The sequence below is a fragment of the Saccostrea echinata genome, unplaced genomic scaffold, assembly GCF_033153115.1.
Source record: "Saccostrea echinata isolate AGI-Se365-2 ecotype Australia unplaced genomic scaffold, CSIRO_AGI_Sech_v1 ptg000006l, whole genome shotgun sequence".
Lineage (NCBI taxonomy): Eukaryota > Metazoa > Mollusca > Bivalvia > Ostreida > Ostreidae > Saccostrea > Saccostrea echinata.
In genome coordinates, this window is record NW_026889755.1 from 234,354 (window position 1) to 243,638 (window position 9,285).

Genomic DNA, 9,285 nt, shown 5'->3' on the forward strand with positions numbered 1-9,285 from the left:
TTACAATGCACATCAAAAATCTTCTTGTGTCCAGATTCAGCTTTTAACGCTTTATATAAAATAAGTACATGCACACGCATCGTCGCAAACCACGGTTTTGAGTCCACAAGCTACCTCAAACCCGTGGTTGTTCGATATTCGCTTTGCTTGTTTTTCATGAATTATGTATAAACTGGGGAAACCAATCAAATTTCATCCGAGCAAAATTTCACTCGGCGCGCCTGAAAATTTCCAACCAATCACTTAACACCTTTCAAATGATATTCGGATTCGATTAACAATGGCGACGCCCTGTATGACGAAAGTAAGAGAAGTATTTGAAGTGGAGAAATTGAACTCACAGCAAGAGAAAGCGATCAGTAGCCTTTTGAAAGGAAAGGATGTCTTCCTCTCTTTAAGAACAGGTGGGGGGAAGTCGCTGTGTTACATGGCCTTTCCTATTTTTTAAAAATATTGTGAAACTGAAAGTAACACTCTGGACGTGATGCCGCAAGTTATTATTATTAGTCCCCTCCTGTCAATTATGAAGGAACAGACTGCTTTTCTTATATCAAAGGGGTTTACAGCTACATATATTGGTAAAGACGTGTCTGAGGATGTTGGGATACTTGAGGGAAAATACCAGTTTATCTTCTCTTCACCAGAAGCCGTTCTGCAGAATGATAAATGGCGGAATATGCTGTCCTCGCCAAAATCATTCCGTTTATTTGTGGTGGATGAAGCCCGTACTCTTGTTCACTGGTATGTATGTTTTCAAGGACATGCATCCTTCAATATTATGATATTTGAACAGCTTGGTGCTCAAAAAAGTAACAGGTCCAGTACAATCGGTAAATTTACCTACGTAGCTAAAATTACCTACCTCAGGTAGCTTTATTTAGCTATTTCAAGGCAATTTTTCAAAAGTTTGCTTTGTATGTTAAAAAGACAAAAAAAATTGCAAATAAATGACTACTGATATTTATACTACGGATTATTTAACAAGCAATCCAAAGCAGAGATAGTTTTAACATTGCTGCGTTTGAACACTTTTAAGGAAAAGATGTTTGAGTAACTGTACACCACATTGTGTGTGATGAGGCGTGGAGAAGTATGATTGCTTCTCATTGTACTCATGTTAACCAGAGCTGGTTTTCTTTGTTATTTCATACAAGAAGTAACTGTTTGGTTACAAATTAACTGTTGTATATAGCGCCAAACTTTTAGAACTTTGATTATCCCCTCCCACAACTAGTTGTGGAGGGGATATAGCATTTGCCTATTGTCATATTATTGTGCAAATCTTGAGACAGTCTGTATGAATTAAAAGTGTCATTTCTTACACGTAATTGAAATAAATTGATAAACGTCACGGTTTCATTACAAATAACCACACATGTCTGTGTAAAATATGGAATTTTTTTTTTTTTGAGGCACACGTAATTCATGAAAGCTATAAAGACATTTCACAAGTTTCATCGACCTCTAAACATCGGTATATTGCCATTTTTTATTACGAAAAAGTATCACTTCCAAGGGTATTCTCAGATTTGATGCATATTGCATGTAACTGTGAGGTATACTTAGATGGGTAAATGTAAATTACAGAAATTTAGAGCATACGTGATATGTTTCTGCTAGGAATAAGGGAAACTGCCCAATCACGTATGCATGTTATGCTCCCACCTCCCCAGCCAAGATCCTATACACCATGTTTTTTGTAAAAAAAGAAAAAAAAAGATGGACCCCCATCCCCCCAAAGATGATACCCACTGTCTTTTGTTAAAAAAAAAGTGTTGCAATAAATTTTAATTTCTTTACTTTATTTTAAACTAGATATAGTAATACTGGGTGCCCTTGATTACTAGATGAATATATCTTGGTTAACGTCCCTCTTGAGAATTTTTCTCTTGTATGGAGACATTGCCATTACCGATTACTGGTGAAGTTCCTGCCACAAGGAGAAGCTTCACTTAGCGGTGCTCTTGTTGAGAGTGCACAGAAAAAGACACATCTCCGAGATTGATTTTTTTTAATTGTTTTCAAATGAATTCAAAGTTGAAAATTATTACTGCATCAAAGTGCAATTTTCTGCACTTTCTGGGGAAAATGCCACTTCAAGAAATAAGTTTGATTTAGTAGCTAAATAAAGCTATGTAGGTAATTCAAGCCAAGTAGCTAAATCTAGTGATTGTACCAGTAAAGACAATGTAAAGTAAGGTGCCGGAATTAACCTGATTAAAGTGAAAGATGGAGGACAAAGTTATTTCTTTTCTTCTTTAGCTTTAAACCTACCCTAGACTGGTTTAAGAATTAACATTTGAGCATAGCTCACTACTGAAAACTGTTTTTAAATGATTTTTGTAAAAATGTAAGATGTTCTTAGCGGTAAATCTGATTTAAAAAGAGGTGTCACCTTTTCTGTATGGGCAACAGGAATTTAAATTTTCTCAGTTTTGTGTAAGATTTATATTAAATTTTCTCTTTAATATATTATCAGGTATCAACCAATTTAAATTTGGTCTCATTAATTCTTTTAGGGGAGAAAGTACAGAACATGTCCAAGCTTTCAGGGAATGGTTTTCACGGACAGGTGAGATAAGGTCCTTGATTAGCTTTCCTGCCCTTTTCATTATAGCCACTGCTAGCAAGGAAGCAAGGAAAGTAATTAAAAAACGACTTGCTCTAAGCAACTGTGTAGACATTATTGACAGTCCAGATAGAGAAAACATTAAATTATTTGTGCACAAGTTGAAAAACACTGTACCTATTGAGGTGACATTTGGCTGGTTATTAAAGGATTTATCCTTGAAGAAAAAAGACTGTACAAGAACACTTATATTTTGTTCAAGCATAAAAATTTGTGCAGATGTATACACTGCCTTTCTTATGGTGTTAGACAAGTCTGTGATGGAATGTGTTAATATGTTTCATTCTTGTACCTCTGAAAATGTGAAGGAAAAGATTAGAGAGGATATGAGTGATGAGAATGGTAACATTAGAGTTTTAATAGCTACTAGTGCAGCAGGTATGGGTGTGAATTATAGGGGCATCAACAATGTCGTGCATTATAGTCCACCTAAAGATATGGATAGTTTTGTTCAGCAGCTTGGGCGTGCTGGTCGTGATGGTAGTCAAGCTTTTCATCTACTTGTTTACAGTAGCAGGCACACTCGTAAACTTGAACTTGACATGAAAAATTACGTTGAAAACGTAGATAAGTGTCGTAGACTTCAAATGTTGAAGTCATATGATTCTTTTCCAAATGCAAAACTTGTTAAACATTTGTGTTGTGATATATGCTCAAAAAATTGTGAATGTAATGACAAATGTTGTTTATTGTATTAGCATCCATATAACTTATTTCAAAGTGATGATGATTCTAGTGATGACAATTCTTGTATCTCAGATGAAACAGACTTTGAGAGTGATGATGTTTTTGATTATGAAATAGATCCAGAGTTTGAATAAGATATTTACCACTGTGTTAGTTTCAGTTTGTTATGAAGTTTGAACTAAACGTACAGTTAAACCTCGTTATCTCGAACTTGACAGGACAGGGGAAAAACTTTGAGATATCTGGGGATTTGAGATATCAGAAATACTTAAAGAATAAGTTGTCAGGACTTCCAAATTACTTTTACATATCCATGGTATTCGAGATATCGAAGTTCAACTGTATATACTATAGATATAAGCAAAAATGTAGTTAAATTTACACAAGTTTACTTATCACATATGTAGTACATCTTAAGTGACAGTGTATAACATCGGCATTTGTCAGCATGAAATTAACTTTATTTTGATCAGAGTTGTATGTTAGTGAGGTAGAGAGTAACTTGTAATGTATCCTTACAAGATTGTCATCCAAATCAATGATATAAATTTTGAAATACAGGTGAATACAAACCAATGCGTCTTGTTTTTTCTGCTAACTGGATAATACCTTCACCACTTTAACCCCAGGCAACTTGGTTGACATTTAATATTCCTGAAAAGATGGTTGTCCCTCATCAAAAGATACACAAAAAAGAGCATATTGTACATACAACTTTCCAGTTTTGCATTTGGAGAGGCCCTTCATTAAAAACAAAACAAAACCCATTCATGTAAAGGTACTTTGTAACAAAATGGATTAGAATCACCCACGTGGTTCCAGAGGAAGTTGAGAAGTTTACAGATGAATGCCAAACAATCAGTGATCAGAAAAGCTCACAAGCTTATAGCTCGGTCTAGCTAAAAAGTAACTTTAAAAATATGATAATTTTTCAAGACCTTGTTTTATTAATTAATATTTTGTAAAGAAACAGTTTTTCTTGTCAGTGAATATGTAAATGTACAGTTATGTAGCTACAGTTATGAATAGTAACATTCTTTTTCTTTTATCTAGCTAGAAATTTTAAGATATTTGTAATTTTCTGACATAACCAATATGATAATTATTATACAAATTGGAGTATTTTCTTTCAAATCTAAAAATGTCTGTACATACATAGACTAGTCCATTCCAAGTTTTTTTCTTTGTTTAGCGTCTACCCTTTTTGTAAAAACTTACGTACCTATTTGCGAAAAAAACACAAGGCAATAAACAAAACACATGCAGACTTTGTAGTCATAAAAATGACATCTAGCTATCAAAGGATTTTATTTTATTATTTATTTTGATTTTATTAATCTATTTTACTGAGTATTTTTCTCATAGAAGATCTGTTTTTTGGCTAAATCAAGGTTTTAAATGCATAAAATTTACATAAAATGAGATATTGTAGACAAATATGAAAAGAAATTGACAGAATTTAAGAATTTTGAAACCCCCCCCCCCCAAAAAAAAAAAAAAAAAATTTAGGCCTCCTGATTTTGTTTTTCCTGATGGGGTGTCAAAAACCAAGGCTCATGAGCACACTAAACATAGAAAAAAAAATTGGAGTGGCCCTATATACGAGGGTTGTCCCAGAATTACGCGTACATTTTCAATATCTTTTGTTTCACTAATACTATAAAGTTAAAAATTGGCATACATCATAATCAACATTTTTTGAATAATGCATAAAAATTTCAATGAAATATCTCCATAAATAACATTTTTCTCTCAGGTAAACGAATCTTACAAATCAGTTGTCGGCGCAACACTGACGACGTCAAAACAAAGCTCGTGGCGTTTGTGAATTTGTCCTGGAAATGTGCTTCTGATAAAATTCTTTTAAGCATTAATTCGGCACTGTATTTAATTTTCTTTTATTTACCAAATTATACATCTCAAATACTAGTGTTACCAGAAGATTGCAGAATTAATTCTTTTATAGACAATTTCTCAATTCCGATAATAAACCTAGCAGTTCGCATTGTTTAACGGCGGCCTTCTCTTAGGCCTATGACGTCCAGCTCCTGACTTTCAGTTTGTCTTCATTTTTGTAGGTCTACAAAACGCCTCTTCTATCGGATAACCAGTCAAGCCATCCTCAAACCTCTTCAACCACGGATAAACCTGTGTCCGAGATTTATGTTTCTGTTTTCCCAGCATTAACATCTCCTTTATCGTATGGATAGGAGTCATATCCCGCTCAACACAGTACTGCTTAATAATTTCGTGCTCCACATTATCACCAACATCACCATTTTTGACAATATCTAATTAAAGGTGTTTTGGCATATAACGTCATATATTTGTCATTAATGATGTCAATTTAATGAATTTTTATGCACGAGTACACGAGATCAAAGAGTATTTAAGGAAGTAAATTTTGTGACATTATATTTCCGTATAGCCTAAAGAAAACTTCATTGACAATGCTACTTTTAAAAGTCAAAAAATTGCCGTGCGCCGACCACCGATATTTAACACCCTTTAAATCTTGTTTTTATGTACTTATGACATCACAAGCCTAAAATATTTTGTCAAAATACCGAAAATATCATTTTCCAACAAAGTGCAAAAAAATATTACTTTTGGTCGAATAGTTTCTGAAATATTAAAAAAGTTCGCGTTTTACTGGGACAATCCTCGTAAATACCAATTTTTAACAATGCAAACCAATGTTCACATTTCACTGAAGTGATTTTGAGGCAATTTTCTTTTGCATCCCCATCCACTGATGCATTGCCTTGGGATCAAGCTTTGATAGTGGGTCTTTAAATTTATTGAATGATGGCCAATCTTTAATGACACTGTGTTTATTTCTGAGCAAACACTCAGTAATTCGGGTAATATCAATGGATTTGTCCACCTCCGGTCTTTTCCTTCCAGCCTTCACTGTATTGTTTACTTGCAAAAGTTTTTGCTTCATAGTATCAATAACTTGCGAAGACATTGTAACTACTTTGGCTGAATTAAACGACTTATTAGCGCCCTGTGTATTGAGATGAGATTTTATCTTTTTGATCTAAGTTCCACGCAGTTATCATTTGGTATATTTTGGTCTACTCCTCCCATCAAATTCTGACATATATTCCACTTGTACTCAAAACTTTCTCTTGGGCTGAGTATGGCAGCGATACATGCAATATATCTCCATAGCCATAGTTTATATTTGTATGCCCAAGTGCACCTGCATAGAGCCATTCAAATTTTGAATTACGAAGGAAACGTTCACCGTCCCCCATTCGATAAGCATCACAAGTGTCATGTAGTAATAAAGCCATCTTTAGGAAACTGGAAACGACACTGTCGGATCTTTTTGGAGATGTGCACTCATGAAATTGCCACTGGTGTTTCTTTCTAAGATGATTCCTAAAGTGGCCTTCAGTTACATAGTGTTTTCCACATAATGCACATTGAAACCCAGTTGCATCCTTCATTTCACAGAGTTTTTGACAGTCTCTATCTAATTGTTTAATATTTTCTTGCAATTCTTCAATGTAATTTGTATCTTTAACACGTAAGCTGTCCATAACAGAATCAGCTTGCTCATATATCCAGTCTCTCTTTTGATTTTCATTCATGAGGGAGAACAGGGGAAAGCTAGCAGGTTTGTCCTGTATATCATTCATGCTGTGTAAACTCATAAATGCAGCAACCACATATCCACTCAATATATCCATAATGTACCCCATGTGTGACCTAGATATTAATAGAAAACAATTGTTTTGAGATGGAAAAAAAAAATACAAACACATCAAAAATTCCAACATACTAAAAATTGTATTGCTAGTTAATCGTTTTGGATTGGCAACTCTTTATTTTTCTTTTTAAATTCTTTTATCGGGATTTTCATTGATTAGTAGTTATTTTTTGGTTTCTAACATGAAGCAAATATGATGATAATAAATTGCATAATCATTAATAATGTTTTCTGTTTTTTTTTTTCTAAAAGATAAGTTTTTGATTTTTGGGCAAATGCTTAATACAAACAAGAAGTCCATGGGCCAAATTTCTCACCTGAGCACTTTGGCTAGTTTGGCTTGAATCTACACTAACTGATGATGCTTCCATATTTCTTTCACTATATATATATATATATATATATATATATATATATATATATATATATATATATATATATATATATAAACATTCATAGTTTTTTTCCCACGTTTTACCTTCTATTGTGTCCGCACCCTGCTTCTGGTGGTCATGATTGAACAATCGTGAATCTACACTACCTGATGATGCTTCTCTATTAATATGACCAATCATGGCTTTGTTTTTCTTGAGAAGATTTTTAATGATCTTTCCTATATATTTCTATGTAAAACTCTAGTAACCTGTGGTGTTACCTCCCTACCCTAGGAGTCAGGAATTGAAAAAAATGGAATCTACATTACCCGAGGATGCTTCTCTATTAATATGACTGATCATAGCTTTGCTGTTCTAAAGAAATAAGTTTACAGACAGATGGACGATAGACAAAATGTGATCATAAAAGCTCACATAGCTTGATAGAGAAGTTGTCATTTCTCAACACGTTTGAGGTTTTGATTTGAAAGACAATTTTAGGGATCATTCATTTAAAAAGTTTTTGATGTCACTTTAAACACATACTGAAAATGAATGCACAATATATCTCATTATGCTATCCCAAAAAGTTTAATTGATTGATTGTTGTTTAACTTCCAATTATAGAATTTTTCACTCATATCGTGCATATAGACATCACCATATACCAGTGAAGGGCTTCAAATTTAGACCTTTACTCGGCACTCAGGGCCATTGAGCAGTGAGGGATCTTTATCGTGCCAACGCCTACCGTGACACGGGGCCTCAGTTTTTAAGGTCTCATCCCCAAGAAGTTTAAAGCTGTAAATCAAGTTCATTTCCTACTTGAAGTAGAAGTAACAGAACAAACAGAATGGATAAAAACCAATTTACATTTCATACACAAAATGCTTCAAACACTGAAGCTTCAACGAAGACAGGTTTATAATTACCTTAAATCTTTGGTCACTTGCTCAGCTCCAGATACATTTCTTCTGTTGATAAGGTTTCGAAGCTGATAGAGACTGCCCCCATCACTGCTGCTTTCTTCTTTGTAAAACTCTTGATATATACTCTGAAGTAAATTAAAAATAACTTAAGCACATTAATTTTCAACAATGGTGTCTAATGATTGATAAACAGCTAAATTTCAGATGACTGCATGTTACCAATATTTTAAATCATTATGTCCAGTACGTTCCTTGTTTCAAGAACATTAGTTTAGTAAAAAAAAAAAAAATTCAATGTTAATATTTTATTGGTTACCTGACAACAATGGCCAATTGATTTACCCAGGAAGGATGTGAACCAAAAACAACTGTAAACTCCAAAGGTGAAACACCACCTAACATAATGGAACAAAAAACATCTTAACACATGCAAACACAACCTTTAAATCCAAACAGTGACGAATGTCCTTAATGAGTAAATCTAACTTTTGATCTCAAAGAATCACCTAAAATTTTTGACTAGGTAGTGGCTTTAGATCTATATGTCACTAAAATACAGGGAAAAGTATGTATGAAATTTTTATGTTGTTTATTTTAAAAGCTGTGGCCAAAATGAGAGATGTGAAAATAATCTCTTATACAATATCATCATACTTTATCTCTCCATACTGGATTCTTCTTAATGATGAAATTTAATGCAGTGATGTACATGTATTTGAATTGGTTTGTTTATCCAAGTTACTGCAAAAGATTCAGATACAAAACTCTTAGATGATACTAAAATGAAGAAATCGAAATAAAATATGAAAAAGCATGAAAATAAAGTCATGCATGTAAATCTTTGTATAGCAAAAAAAAAAAAAAAAAAAAAAAAAAAAAATCCCAGATTCTTCAGATGAATTGTCATTTTCTTACCCCATGCATAACTTTATAATAATATAATCA

At 33.4% G+C, this 9,285-nt stretch overlaps 2 pseudogenes; one reads left to right on the forward strand and one right to left on the reverse strand.

Moving 5' to 3' along the window:
* The first annotated feature begins 265 nt into the window (after positions 1 to 265).
* LOC133180217 (ATP-dependent helicase wrn-1-like) lies at positions 266 to 3,466 on the forward strand (annotated as a pseudogene).
* Positions 3,467 to 6,008: 2,542 nt separating this feature from the next.
* Positions 6,009 to 8,730, reverse strand: LOC133180213 (uncharacterized; annotated as a pseudogene).
* Positions 8,731 to 9,285: the final 555 nt, after the last annotated feature.